Source organism: Schistocerca gregaria, chromosome X (genome assembly GCF_023897955.1).
Source record: "Schistocerca gregaria isolate iqSchGreg1 chromosome X, iqSchGreg1.2, whole genome shotgun sequence".
Taxonomy (NCBI): Eukaryota; Metazoa; Arthropoda; class Insecta; order Orthoptera; family Acrididae; genus Schistocerca; species Schistocerca gregaria.
The window spans coordinates 255,257,364-255,273,703 of record NC_064931.1 but is presented as its reverse complement, the minus strand read 5'-3'; the positions used below and the strand labels follow the sequence as shown (position 1 = coordinate 255,273,703).

At 40.5% G+C, this 16,340-nt stretch overlaps 1 protein-coding gene and 1 pseudogene across 1 annotated transcript in view; one reads left to right on the top strand and one right to left on the bottom strand.

Annotated features, from left to right (window-relative positions):
* Window positions 1–16,340, top strand: part of LOC126299349 (uncharacterized) — a 353,572-nt gene that overhangs the window by 286,957 nt on the left and 50,275 nt on the right. The window lies entirely within an intron of this gene.
* LOC126299736 (5S ribosomal RNA) lies at window positions 490–607 on the bottom strand (annotated as a pseudogene).

The window sequence follows — 16,340 nt, the reverse complement described above, 5'->3', positions numbered from 1 at the left end:
CTGGGAATCTAGTCCATAAGCTTGTACATTTGTTAACAGTATGTAGCCAGGCACCATGTCAAATGCTTTCTGGAAATCTAGAAACATTGAATCTAGCTGTTGCCCATTATCCATTGTTCACATTATATTGTGTGAGGAAAGGGCAAGATGAATTTCACATGATTGATGCTTTCTAAAACTGTGCGGATTTGTAGACACAAGCTTCTCATTCTCAAGATAATTTGTTGTATTCCACATGAGAATATATTCAAGGATTCTGCAGCAAACTGATGTTAAATATACTCTCTCTCCCCTCCTGAACAGGCCATGAAGGCCCAATGGTGCTGAGCGGCCGCCGTGTTATGTCAGCCCATAGGCGTCACTGGATGTGGATATGGAGGGGCACATGGTCAGCACAGCACTCTCCCAGCCATGTGTCAGTTTGTGAGCCACTACTTCTCAATCAAGGAGCTCCTCAGTTTGTCTCACAAGGGCTGAGTGCGCCCCACTTGCCAACAGCACTCGGCAGGCTGGATGGTCACCCATCCAAGTGCTAACCCAGCCAGACAGTGCTTAACGTCGGTGATCTGATGGGAACCAGTGTTACCACTGTGGCAAGACCGTTGGCCGATGTTAAGTATATTGGTCTGTAATTTTGTGGGTTTATTTTTTTACCCTTCTTATATATAGTACTCACCTTAAATTTTTTTTCCAATCACAAAGGGGCTTTGCACTGAGTGAGGGGTTCATTATAAATGAAAAGAAGATACTGGACTGGTGCTGTAAAGTATTCATTGTAAAACAGAAGTGTTTTCAGCACTTTCAGTTGTTTGTCTACGACAGGAATGCTTGTTACTACACCATCCATCCAGGAGTTTGTTCCATGGTGAGACTATGGTATGATGAGTTCATAAATGTGAGGTTTAAAACTTTGGCTTTCATTATGTTATCTTCAACTGCCACACCATAATGGTCAACAAGTGACCAGGTGGAAGTCTTAGACCCATTTAATGATTGTATATATGGCCAGAATTTTCTCTGCTTCTCAGCAAGCTCTTTTGCTAAGATATGACAGTGATAGCTGTTGTATGCTTAACACAAATATCCTTTCACATATGTACAAATCTCAACTAATGTTTGTCTGTCATCATTTATGAGTTCTCTTTTGAACCATTTTCTGAATTTCATTCTTAAACAATGGTAGGTCTTTTCTGTCCTTAATCCACTTACTAGATGCGAAGTTCTCCAGATCATGATTTACAATCTGCTTAAACTTTGCCCATAATTCATTTACAACCATCTCACTGGAACTAAGTGACGTTAATTCATTATCTACATGAGATGCAAACAACTGCTTATCTGCTCTTTGTAGCATGAACGCCCTCCTAGCCTTCTAGATTGATTTATTAACTTTTGCAGCCATAGTTGCTATAATGACATCATGTTCACTAATCTCCACCTCCATTGTTATGGTGTTGATAAGGTCCAGCCTGTTTATATCTGCTAGGTCTAAGATATTTACATTGTTGTGGGCTGACAAACTAGCTGCTTAAGATAGTTTTCAGTTGGTATTTTATAGTTGCCTCAACTAGTATTGCATAATCTGGATATTTTCACACTAATGATCATAGACTTTCTTTGAATGACTTTAGAACTGTCACAGTGGAATAGTGTGCCTGATAAAAACATCCATCAATGAACTTGATTTCCCCTAGACATGTTATATGTGACCAGATAACTTCACTATCATCTTCAACTTCAATGGACACACTACTTTTGTTAATGGCAATGAATACTCCCACTCATATGGTCTTTCCAATATGTGTTCCATGACTTACTAAATATCTCAAAGCTTTCTACTTCAGCTTCAGCCAGCTTTCAGTCCTAAGAATAATCTGAGTGCAAGAACTTTCCTGGGGGGGGGGCAATAAATTCAGAATCTTTGCGATGAATACTTTGACAGTTCACCAATACAATTTTGACACTTGGAGTGCCTTTTCTCTGAATGAGGTCTGACTTCTCTTTCTGTGTAACAACTGGTGGGGGTTCATTAGAGTACCTCTAACTACTGCCTAGCCTAAAAAATACCCGTGTACACTCCACACATACTCTGCTACCCAAGTAACTGTTTCCTTGTAGTGCACCTCTGACATATCAAGGGGAGTCCTACAGGTCACCATCTGGTAGCGCTGGTCTAGAAATCTGCAGCAATGACGGTCACTGAGTCAATGAAACCTTTGCTTAAAACTCTACACTCAGCTCCAAACCAAAAGGCACCTATCAACTATGAAACAATGCTGCAAATTGCGAGCTTCGCTTACATCCCACCTGCGAGGCCAGCAGCCTTCACCACCTCCGCCAGCTACATGTATGAACTGAGGACAACATTGGAACCCATGCAACTGGCCATAATTGGTGCTGACATGAGCCAGAATGTGGAGATGACTGCACCCTATATGCCTGATAGCCACTCCCACATCTCAGATGAGGTCCTCCGCAGACATACCGAGTGAACATTGGCTTTCTCTCCAGCCCTGAACACTGTCTTCCATAGTGGCTTCATAATGTGCTTAACATTGTAACTTCTGATCGTTTAGTTTAGTGTGATTGTAACTTATTTCTGAGCGGAAGTGAACAGTAGTTAATTATTTAGTGGTTTTTAGTAATGCTATTTTTTTTGCAAGAATTTCTGTATTTTTCGATCCTTTGTCTTGGGTGAGTTTACTTTCTAGTGTAGTTTTCTGCTGCAGAAATCGCTAGTGCCACTTTATTTACTTGTTTCCATGACCCTTGTGAATAGTAAATACTCAGTAGAACTCAAGTCTCAGATTGTCAGAGTTTAATCTTGCATTTTGTAAGTGTATATTCAATTAGTCAGTAGCACAGTAGTTACTCAGCTGTTTGTTTTGAGACTAGTGACCATTGTAATTAGCATGGTTAGCCACTGAGTTCAGTGCCAATTATCATCTGTGACACATCTCTAGTGCATCAAGATATGTATTTAGCTTTTCCTGTCTCTTCTTAATAGTATATACTTGTTTTATTGCGGCCATGTTTTGGTATTTATAAGGTTGAGTCTCACTTTTGTTTGTTAGCTATAAGTGTAAATTCAGGCAGTCTGTAACTCAGCTGTCATTTCTTCTGTACAGCCAGCTACATAGTTCACTGAGGTATCAGCATACCTTTGTTACACATCAGAAGGGTAACAAGTTGCTTATCTAGGTTTCTGCCAACTTTTACTGTTTACTCTTCAGTTATTCTTGCTAGGATGGGTAGGATGTGCTGAGAGTGGACACAGGAGGAGCTGCCCACAATTCATGAACAGTTGAATGTGGTTTTGGCTGTGATCAATCACCTTTGGGCTGCTGCATCAGGGTGTAGTAGTGAGTAGATTCTGGAGTGTCACATAGAAGACTCTACTACCAAGGCACATTCTGGTGTACCCAATGTGGTGGACCTGCAGGGTGAGTGGCGATTGGTAATGCATTCATGTTGCTTGAGACAGAGGACCAATGTAAAGGCTGGCCATATGACCTTGCCTATTGATCCCGTGAGTGAACAGGTGGCCGTTGCTTCAGCAGGGTCTGAGTGGGAACACATAGGCAGGAATTTGCTAGTTACTGGGAGCTCCGGTGTTAGGCGCATTATGGAGCCCCTTAGGAAGAAGCATTCCAGGCTGGAAAGAAAGCCAATGTGCACTTGATATGTCTACTGGGGGGCCTCATCCGAGATGTGGAGATGGCCTTGCCAGTGTACAGGGTGCTGTCGTCTGCAAGTTGTGACTTAATGTCAGTACCAATTATCCCTGTCGCATGTATTCTGAAGCCATCCTCAGTTCTTACAGGCAGCTGGCAGAGGTGGTGAAGACTGTTGACCTTGCATGCTGGGTGCGAGTAGAGCTCACAATCTGCAGCATCATTCCCAGAGTTGATCCGGATCCTTCGGTTTCGAGCTGAGTAGATGGTCTCAACCAAAGGGTTTGTCATCTCTGTGACAGTCTTGGCTGCAGGTTTATGGACTTGCATTATCGGTCAGATGGAGGTTTGTATGACTCCCCTTGATAGATCAGGGGTGCACTGCACAAAGGAAGCAGCTACTCTGGTAGCAGAGTCCTTGTGGAGTCCACATGGGGTCATTTTAGGCTAGGTGGTAGTTTGAGGTACTCTCATGAACACTCAGCAGTCCAAATGCATATAGGGAAATGAGACCACATTCAGAGTAAAAACAGTTCAACTGTAAAAAGTTTATTAGTAAATTGTTGAAGTATTTGTAACAAAGTTCCCTGATTTGCTGTCCTCCAGGAAAGTTCTCAACCTCAAATTAGTCTTGGGATTGAGAGCTGACTAAAACGTGAAGTAAAAAGCCCTGAAATATTTAGCAAGTCTTGGAAAGTGTATCAGAAAGACAGATTAAACACCATAGGAGGGGGAGTGTTCATTGTAGTTGACAAAAATATTTTCGCTACTGTGGTTGAAACTGAGTGTGATAGTGAAGTTATCTTTTTGTGTGTAACAGGTCTAGGTGAAACCAAGTTAATTGTTGGGTGTTTTTACCAACCACCTTACTCTGCTGTGGCAGTTATAGAGTCATTCAAAGAAAGTCTATAGTCAGTTGTGCATAAATAGCAATATGATACAATACCAGGTGGTGGTGACTGTAATCTACCAAGTATAGACTGGGACTTGTATGGATTCATTGCAGGGCGGACAGACAGACAGTCTTGTGAAGTACCTTTGAACATGAAAACTGTCTTGAGCAGATAGTTTGGCAGCCCACATGCAATGGAAATATCTTGGACCTTGTAGCTACGGGCACGCTGGACCTTATCGATGGCATCAGTATAGACACAGAGATTAGTGATCATGATGTCATCATAGCGACTATGGTCATGGAAGTTAACAAATCAGTGAAGAGGGCTAGGTGAGTCTTTCTGTTAGAAAGAGCAGATAAGCAATGTTAGCATCTCACTTAGACAATGAACTGGAAATATGTAGTTCCATAATGATGGCCATTGAGGAATTATGGGCAAAGTTTCAACAGACTGTAAACAGTGCTCTGGACAAGTATATGCATTGTAAGTGGATTAAGGATGGAAAAGACCCACTATGGTTTGATAATGAAATTTGGAAAATGCAGAGGAAGAAAAGGCTGTTGCACTCTCAGTTCAAAAGAGGATGCATAAATGATGGCAGGCAAAGATTAGTAAAGATTCATGCACCTGTGGAAAGATCTATGCGTGAAGCATACAACAGCTACCATGGTGATACGTTGGCTGAAGGTGGGGCGGAGAACCAAAAACGTTCTAGTCTTACGTAAAATCTTTAAGGAAGTCTAAGCCTTCCATCCAGTCACTCATTGAGAAGTCTGATTTGGCAGTAAAAGATAGCAAAAGAAATCCTGTAGTTTTGAATTCCATATTTAAGAAATTGTTTATGCAGAAGAATTGTACACACATTCTGTTGTTTGACCATGTCACAGAATCCCTTATGGACAACTTAGTAGTAAGCATCCCTGGCTTAGATAAACAACTGAAAAGTTGAAAACATATGTCACCAGGTCTGGATGGAATCCCAGTTTGGTGTTACAGACAGTACTCTACAACATTGGCCCCTTACTTAGTTTGCATTTGCTGTAAATCTCTCAACCAATGCAAAGTGCCAAGTGACTGGAAAAAGTCCAGGAGACTCCTATATACAAGAATGGTGAAACAACAGACCCACAAAATTAGAGACCAAGAACCTTAACATCGGTTTTCTAGAGCAATTGAATGTGATAAATTTCATAGAGACCAAAAAGCCTTTGTCAATGAATCAGTATGGCTTTGGGAAGCATCACTCATGTGACACCCATCTTTCTCTTTTCTGACATGATATACTGCAAACCATGGATGACAGGCAACAGGCAGATTCCATGTTTCTAAATTCCCGAAAAGTATTTGACACTGTACCCCATGGCAGACTTGACGAAGGTGCATACGGAATAGGCTTCCAGATATTTGACTGGCCTGATGTCTGCTTAAGTAGTAGGACCCAGTGTGTTGTCCTCGACGGCAAGTGTTCATCGGAGACAAGGGTAACATCAGGAGTGCCCCGGGGAAGTGTGATAGTACCGCTGCTATTTTCTATATGCATAAATGATCTGGTAGGTAGAGTGGGAGGATAACATAGACAAAATTTGTAGTTGGTGTGATGAATGGTAGCTGACTCTTAGAGTAAAAAAATGTAAGTAGGAAAAACAAACCCGTATGATTCAGATATAACATTAGTAATGTCCTGCTTGACACAGTCAAGTTGTTTAAATATTGGGACGTAACACTGTGAAATGATAGGAAATGCAATGAGCATGTGAGGATTGTGGTGGGGAAAGTGAATGGTTGACTTTGGCTTATTGGGTGAATTTTAGAAAAGCATTGTTCATCTGTAAAGGAGATGGCATATAAGATGCTAGTGCAACCTATTCTTGAGTCTGCTTGAGTGTTTGGGATCTGCACCGGCTCACATTAAACAAAGACAATGAAGCAATTCAGAGACAAATTGCTAGATTTGTTAGTGGTAGATTTGATTAGCATGAAAGTGTTATGGATATGCTTTGGGAGCTAAAGTGGGAATCCCTGGAGAGAGAAAGACATTCATTTCATAGAACATTGTTGTGAAAGTTTGGAGAATGATCCTATTGCTGCCAACATACATTTCACTTAGGGAACATAAAGATAAGATATGAGAAATAAGGGCTCATATCGATGTACGTAGACAGTTGTTTTTCCCTCACTCTCTGCGATTGGAACAGAAAAGAAAACTGGTAAAATGTACCCACTGTCCTGCACCATAAAGTGGCTTGCAGAGAATGTATGTAGATGTAGATGTAGCATTGTCTTACCCACATGTGAATGCTCAGACCCTGCTGAAAGAACAGCCCACCTGCTCACTCACAGGGCAAATAAAACTGTGTGCCACAGTGGGATTCAAACTTTTAAATTCATTCCTTGCTTAACGTAATAATTTGAAGAATGTGTTGGTGTTGTTTAAGTTTTGCATCATTGTTTGCACAACACTGTAATTAATTGTATTTCTCACAGCAAAAGAAAAAGAATAATTTGGTTAAGCACTTGTTTATGAACAGCAAAGATCCCAGGCTCAAACCCCAGTCTCACATACAGTTTTAATCTGCTATGATGTTTCCTAAATAATTTGGTGTGGCACTGTCTCTCTCTTGCTTCCCATGCCCCGGTTTTTCGTAGAAGTGTAGCATGCAAATGTATAAGGCTAAGGTGCTGTCATGTCATATTTGTGTCATCTAAATCTGATATTTTGTTGACAGACACTCAAATCATTGCTGATGTGGAATAAAATTGAAACAACTCCACACCATTTTTTGATTAGCTTCGCCAATGGTTTGGTACCTGGAGCATGTAATCTTATAGGAGCATTTAATTTTAAAGTGCACTGATCTGATTATTTCACTTAAAGCAATGAGTATCATCATCAGAGTGCAGCTTATTGAACTGATTATTGCTTCACATCATAATCTCACTGCTAGTGGAACTTATTAATCATATATTCAGACAGAATATTTCTTTGGCTATACCAGTTTTGACTTATCAGGCATTATCAATATCCCATGAAATGATTCTTATTCTGTATACAATGCTGCTTTAAGTTTTAATCCTTATGTACGAAGTCTCATATCTTAATCTTTCTATGACTGGACAGCCAGTACTGGTATTTCATCCAATAAATCTTGTGTTGGCTTATATTCGAAACTTGTGTCACTGAATTAAGACATGTCGTATGGAGTTAAGAGACATCATATAGAGCTTTGTCAGTGATTCACCATGCGGTCACAGTTTCATTCATGAACATGCCCTCAGATGCATTTTTGTACAACATTTGTGAGTGGTAGAGTGGTAGTGGAGCTCAGCATCCCAAATCTTCATTCCTGGTGCTGCTTTTGCTTTGTTTTTCAGGAAGTTTATGTTTACCTAGCAATCTTGTGACCCTTTCAACAATCTGATTTTCCTGCTTCATGGAGTCCTGCCCCTGTGTCTGTTTTATCTTGTTCAAAGAAATTATTACATTTCGAATTATGAGATAATAGTAGTTATCAGTGCCTAACTTAATGACAAGAAAAGAAGGTCCTGAGGCTCATTAAGGGCAAATGTGGTGTTATTATGGGAGGCAATGTATTTGATACTGATGGAGTAGATCCTCAAGATTTCTTCAAAATAAAAAGGAAATTGAAGTCTCAAAATGACCTTGCATGAATTACTTTATTGTCATGGAGAAGAATGCTCTGTAAACAGCAATCTTCGCTTTATAATTGCTTGCACCATTTTGATCTGTGTATCTTCTGACACTATGCGTTTGTCCTAAACAATTCAGATACTTGTAAAGCACAGTATTTAATATAAGACATAACATCCAAATGTTCCCAAAATATCTTATTTAAGGTTATTACATCTAATCTAAGACATTTCCAGGGGCAGATGTGGACTCTGACCACAATATATTGGTTATGACCTGTAGATTAAAACTAAAGAAACTGCAAAAAGGTGGGAATTTAAGGAGATGGGACCTGGATAAACTAAAAGAACCAGAGGTTGTACAGAGTTTCAGGGAGAGCATAAGAGAGCAATTGACACGAATGGGGGAAAGAAATACGGTAGGAGAAGAATGGGTAGCTTTGAGGGATGAAGTAGTGAAGGCAGCAGAGGATCAAGTAGGTAAAAAGATGAAGGCTGGTAGAAATCCTTGGGTAACAGAAGAAATGTTGAATTTAATTGATGAAAGGAGAAAATATAAAAATGCAGTAAATGAAGTAGGCAAAAAGGAATACAGACGTCTCAAAAATGAGATCGACAGGAAGTGCAAAATGGCTAAGCAGGGATGGCTAGAGGACAAATGTAAGGATGTAGAGGCTTATCTCACTAGGGGTAAGATAGATACTGCCTACAGGAAAATTAAAGAGACCTTTGGAGATAAGAGTACCACTTGTATGAATATCAAGAGCTCACATGGAAACCCAGTTCTAAGCAAAGAAGGGAAAGCAGAAAGGTTGAAGGAGTATATAGAGGGTCTATACAAAGGCAATGTACTTGAGGACAATATTATGGAAATGGAAGAGGATGTAGATGAAGATGAAATGGGAGATATGATACTGCGTGAAGAGTTTGACAGAGCACTGAAAGACCTGAGTCGAAACAAGGCCCCAGGAATAGACAACATTCCATTAGAACTACTGACGGTCTTGGGAGAGCCATTCCTGACAAAACTCTACCATCTGGTGAGCAAGATGTATGAGACAGGCGAAATACCCTCAGACTTCAAGAAGAGTATAATAATTCCAATCCCAAAGAAAGCAGGTGTTGACAGATGTGAAAATTACCGAACAATCAGTCTAATAAGCCACAGCTGCAAAATACTAACGCGAATTCTTTACAGACGAATGGAAAAACTAGTAGAAGCCGACCTCGGGGAAGATCAGTTTGGATTCTGTAGGAATATTGGAACACGAGAGGCAATACTGACCCTACGACTTATCTTAGAAGCTAGATTAAGGAAAGGCAAACCTACCTTTCTAGCATTTGTAGAATTAGAGAAAGCTTTTGACAATGTTGATTGGAATACTCTGTTTCAAATTCTGAAGTTAGCAGGGGTAAAATACAGGGAGCGAAATACTATTTACAATTTGTACAGAAACCAGATGGCAGTTATAAGAGTCGAGGGACATGAAAGGGAAGCTGTGGTTGGGAAGGGAGTGAGACAGGGTTGCAGTCTCTCCCCAATGTTATTCAATCTGTATATTGAGCAAGCAGTGAAGGAAACAAAAGAAAAATTCGGAGTAGGTATTAAAATCCATGGAGAAGAAATAAAAATGTTGAGGTTCGCCGATGACATCGTAATTCTGTCAGAGACAGCAAAGGACTTGGAAGAGCAGTTGAACGGAATGGATAGTGTCTTGAAAGGAGGATATAAGATGAACATCAACAAAAGCAAAACGAGGATAATGGAATGTAGTCGAATTAAGTCGGGTGATGCTGAGGGAATTAGGTTAGGAAATGAGACAATTAAAGTAGTAAAGGAGTTTTGCTATTTGGGGAGCAAAGTAACTGATGATGGTCGAAGTAGAGAGGATATAAAATGTAGACTGGCAATGGCAAGGAAAGCGTTTCTGAAGAAGAGAAATTTGTTAACATCGAGTATAGATTTAAGTGTCAGGAAGTCATTTCTGAAAGTATTATTATGGAGTGTAGCCATGTATGGAAGTGAAACATGGACGATAACTAGTTTGGACAAGAAGAGAATAGAAGCTTTCGAAATGTGGTGCTACAGAAGAATGCTGAAGATTAGATGGGTAGATCACATAACTAATGAGGAAGTATTGAATAGGATTGGAGAGAAGAGAAGTTTGTGGCACAACTTAACCAGAAGAAGGGATCGGTTGGTAGGACATGTTTTGAGGCATCAAGGGATCACCAATTTAGTATTAGAGGGCAGTGTGGAGGGTAAAAATCGTAGAGGGAGACCAAGAGATGAATACACTAAGCAGATTCAGAAGGATGTAGGTTGCAGTAGGTACTGGGAGATGAAGAAGCTTGCACAAGATAGAGTAGCATGGAGAGCTGCATCAAACCAGTCTCACGACTGAAGACCACAACAACAACACATCTAATGTAGATCTTATTCTGCACCATCACTTTCAAAGCAGGTGCTCTGGGAGAAAATACACAAATCCAACATTTCTATCATTTATGAAATGCATCCTGGGAGTCAGTTTATGTTAAGATGTTTCATACCCTCTGCAGCTCCACCTGAATCTCATCCACTGCGTCAAATCTTCACTCATTCAATTTGCTTTTCATGGAAATATGACAATGGTAATATGCTCACTAACAAATAACCAAAACAACTCAGTTTGTAGCCATTTGACACATTGATTAAAGAATGGTGTATAGGCAACCATGTAGTGCTGTTTCAGTGTAGTCATGACCATTTGAAAGCAGAATTCAAATTTTAGGAACTTTTGGACGCTAACTCATATCTTGATGATAATGAGGTTGTGGCTTATTCCCTCCTCCATTCTCATCTTATAACCAGTAATTAAGAAATAAACACAGATGGGAAAATATTGTTGTTCATCCACAGAAATAGTCATGGTCCAATAAATGTCTGCTTGAGTGCACAGCCTGTGTTCCGCAATGCAGCATCACAGCTTCCACAACATGTCAGTACTGTCAAATTTATGTTAACCAGCACTCATACGTAGTACCTACCAATACTGGAAGTAGCCTAGCTTCCTAATTACACATCTTTGCATGTGGAAAAGAGGAGAAAATTTGTATAAGCTTTTCCAACATTGAATTGCAACATTTGAACCAGGTACTTAATAATGAGTGGCTCGTCCCTTCTCCTTTATGAGTAGCCATAATGACATATCAACAGCATTCCATTGCTTTGCCTAATCAGGCTGTATGCAGTGTAGGTTTGTTATTGCTGAAATACAGAAGATGGGGAATATAATGAGCAAATGTAAACCACAAATTCAAAATAGAACTGATTTATGGAGAGTTTATGTTCCACTTAAGATTGTAAAAACATGCTGTACATTCTCTGAGCAATTATTGCATAGGAAATATGTGATGACTAGATATGCTATAATTTTGAAAGATGTTATTTTCATATGAGAAAAACTGCATTTTTGGTTGGTTTCAAGGAAGGACGGAATCTTAATGTACTATCATCACCGATCTCACTATAGATGGAGTGATAACTCAACTGGATGAGGATGGAAAATGACTGATAAACTGTGGCCTTATTGAAGGAACTATCGAAGCATTCACCAAAAATGATTTTTTTGAGTCTATGAAAGAACTCTTTGAAAATGGCCATACAGGTACTGGAACTGTTTTCCTCTCAAATGTAAGTCTATTGTCTTAGTAGGATGTACTTGGTCCACATTGGGATAATTAGGATGGTAAAATGTGTGTGGCTGCTCTAGTTCTCAGACATGCCATTTTAACATGTGTAATAAGTCATATTGACCCAGCCCCTTGCCTCAATCATTCCAGCCATCCAGTTTTTCATAGTACAATAGAATCACTATTATTGAATTTAACTTTGCTATTCTAATTTTAATGCCATTACATTAATCCACCACTGTTTCACTCATACCTTGGTAACCAAAAAAGTGTTTTGAACAACTACCTTTGCTTGCATGCGGAACTATAATACTTGCATATTTATTACAGTTTCTGTCCAGATTGGTAGTAAATTTTGTGATATACTGACATAATCCAACTTGAAGATATCATGTCTTCAAGTAATGTTAAGACAACATTCATTTCATGAAAACTGTTAAAAGCCTTTTCACTCTTTTTCTGTGAAAACTAACACAGAGAACTATTTTATATTTTTGTGGGTGTTTTTTTAATTAATGCTCCCCACATCTGTTGATCCTCTAATTTCTGTAGGGTGCTCTAAAATTCTTGTTACAAACTTCTGGGACTTGTAGATGGGATGGAGTAGACAATATGTTTAACTGGAATCAATGTCCAGAAATGTACCTGCTGTAACTACCAAATTTGTGTGTGTGCCACTTCACAGTTTGCACATGGTTTTTGTGCTTAATTCAGCTACTAGAGGCCACCTGGCTTGCCAGTATGACAGCAGTTGCATACACAACCTGCTGGCTTCACCCCCTATTAGAACTAATGACTATATAGGCTGGAGTGCAAGGCTCTGCCAGCCTCTTATGTGTTGTCTGTTGTATGTCCTTTGTCATTCATGTACTTTTGCTATATCATGTAATAGAGTTACAGTGTTCTTGGGTAGAACACTTTGGATGTAAGTATGGTATTTGACTCAGTGTGTTCCACTTCAGTCAAGGGTCCTTTGAGTTTTAATTTACATGGCAGCAGTGTTTAAATTCCTTCTCTAGCAACAGCAGGTTCTAACAGTTGCTGTTTCCAGTTTAACGAGAAAATTGGCACGATGTGCAGCCCTACCAATAGCATATGTGCCACTGTTCCCTGCATACGATGTTGCAGCAGATGACTTGGATGCTTACAAAAAACACCTGTGACAACATTTCCAGGCAATGTGGTAACAGACATAAACTTGTGCGAGGCTCTTTTGTTTTGTGTGGATATCACCCCATGTATATCAGTTGTTGTGTCAGTTCTCCCCCTTACAAGAATCTCCAAGTCTTTGATTTGATCACATGTGTGAATTACTTTATACCTATCGGTGTCAATGGACTTGTGTTATTGTTGCTCATGTGGAGTTTTACTGTTTAAAAAAGCAGCTAAAACAGCCGTACAGGGCATGGGCAGCAGAACTACATGGACTTAGTCATCATTGTGATTTTGTGACAAGTGTTCTAAGGAATCCTATATAGATCAAGTGGTTTGAGATGCAGTCCTATATCTTGCTCCTGATGGGGAAGTTCAAGAGTGAGCTCTAAAGTGTGAAAATCCTATGCTTACAGAAGTATTAAACATAGTTATTTGAGGTTTCGTGGGCTGCAGGTAGTTTGATAGGAGCCTGGTCCAAAGTATCAGAAATCACTGTCTCTATCCCTCCCAACCTTCAGTCAGTTTTGCAAGCGAACAGAGAAGCTATTGCGGCATCCCAAAAGATGTCACAGCATCTTATAGGTAATTGTTGTTTGCAGAATCAATGGTCTGTATCACAACAGCAACAGCCTTGTACTCTACTGCCTTCATGCCCATACAAGTGCCAAGCATTTGGCAATTTCGAATCAGTGCCATAAAAAACAGATTCATTGCTTCTGGGCATAACTCTCTTCTGAACCTGAGTGAGGATGAAATGAACATGGATGTGGACAGTGTGTTGGCAGTGACAGTGTCTCCACGCAAGTTATACTCTGAAGTGCGTGCGTTTAACAAACCAATCACAATGCAGGTGGACAAGGGTGCAGCAGCAACGTTGGAGAATTCTGAAACTTATGTGGATTGGGTTCTGCCCCTCCAGCTTCAGTGTTACAGAGGCTGGTGAGTGATAACAAACAACAGGATCCTGTTCTTGGACAGTTTTCTGCACCTGTGATTAAAAGGCTGTGGATCATTCATTAATCTTCTTAGTTATGGACAATGCTTACACTGAAAATTTGATTGGTTTGGGTGCTTTTAAACATTTTGGATTCACCAGCAATGATGAAGTGCATTTGGTTTCTGATCAAGTTACATATCAACAGTTAGATGGTCTCTGGGCTGAATTTTCCTCTTTATTTTCTCCAGGACTGGGATGTCTGACAATATCAGGGTCATATTACAATAAAACAGGATCCCACCCCATTTTTTCTGGGTCTGCCCAGTACTGGTAATGTTACAGGATTAAGTAAATGCAGGAGTAGATCTCTTTAATTCCATGATGTTATTTGACCTATTTTTTTTTCCAGTGAATGGTCAACACCACTGGTGATAGTAAAAAAACCTACAGATAAATTACGCATCTTCGGTGGTTTTAAAAAGTCAATTAATTCACAGTCAATCATTGATACCTATCCTTTGCACACCCTGACAAGCTGTTAGCATTATTGTGGGAGAGGGGGGGGGGGGGCATTATTTTGCTGGTAGATAATAATAATAATGGCATGTGACGAGGGCCTCCCATCAGGTAGACCGGTCGGTAGATGAGGAATTTAAATACCTTTTAGTTATCAATACGCCATTTAGGCTTTATCAACACCAGCATTTGCCTTTTGATGTGGCAAGTGTACCAGCTACTTATCAACACTTTCTGGAACAAGTTATTGCTTCAGTTCCAGACTGCATCAACAATTTAGATAACACAGTAGTGTCTGGTGACTCTACAGAGGAACATTTGCAGAACCTTCATGCTCTGTTTTCTGTTTTACAGTCTGCAGGGTTAAATAGCAGTTTGGACAAGACACAGTTTCATCAACCATCTGTTATTAATTTTGGGCTTTGAAGTGTCACATGCTGGCATTAAACCATTGCACCAGCACATTGCTGCTACTGCCACATTGCCACACCTCTCGTCTATCAAGGCATGACAGGCAAAACTGCATACTATCACAAATTCATACTGGACATTGCTACTGAGGCACAACCACTCCATGCATTATCACATAAAGAAATAGCACACGTTGCTGTAGCCTTCCCAAAGTGTGCCACCTATCAGGCAGAACCCCCTCCCCTCCCCCCCCCCCCCCCCCCCTCTTCTGTGCATCTTTGTCACTGTGGCCAGCTCTACAGTGCCCTTGGGAATAAATTCATGTTCATTTTGTGGGACCTTTCCAGAATTTCTACCAGCTTGTTGTAACTGATACATATTCTAGGTTTCCATATATGGTACATTGCCTGTCTGTTTCTGTGGTGGCAACAATTTCAGCTCTGTCAAAAATGTTTGGAATGGAAGGTTTTCCATATATGTTGGTTACAGGCAATGGCCCTGAGTGTATATTCCAGGAATTTGAAAATTTTTGTAAAAAAAATGGTGTTCACCATGGCATGGCTCCTCCTTTCCACCTTGAATCAAACAGGGAAGTAGAATGACTAGTATGGACATTTAAGACTCAAACAGAAATATAAATTACGGATGTATCATTGGCTCTTGACTAGTTGCTCAGTTCTTGTAAGTTTACCCCTGTTGGAGATAGTAGTCCAGCAGAGTTGTTGCAGAGCCATCACCCTCAAATCTGCTACATGTACTTCAACTGATGCCAGGACATCTGCCGACACTAGCACCACAATGCTCCCAGCCTGGCATGGCTGTTTTGGGCTTGTGGTTTTGGTCACTAACCGAGATGGTTGCTGGCAGTCATCAAAAGTCACCCTGGCCAATGCCTCTGCATTGTCTTCACTGCTGAGGGGAGGATATCATAATTTTGATCAGCTATGACTTTGTTCTCTGTCTGCCCGGCCATCTCTTACCTCACTGCTGATGTCCTCGCCTTCCCCATCACCACTGCCAATGCCTTCAAAACTGTCTCCTCTGCTGTGGGTGCCCCCTTCTGCTGTCAGTGGCCAAGGTGGGACTCGAGCTCCCATGCTGTTGAAGCCGACACCTCCGCTGCTGCCGCCTCCATCACAACTTACACTGCCTGTTCAACTGCCTTTGCCGTGGCCTCCTTCACTGGGATTTTACTCATATGTGGAAATTGAATACATGATGACATCACCTGTCCTGCCATATTGTTTCTCACAGGAGTGTGGGTACTGCACCTGTCTGCATTTGTGCCACTTCTGGCCTTAAGCACTAGTGGCAGTGTGTTGCATGACTCAACAACAGGCATTGACAACAGAAGAAATGGATATGAGCATGGTGTTCACTTCTTTAGAAAGGAAGAGGAGTACTGTAACTACCAAAGTTGTGTGCAGC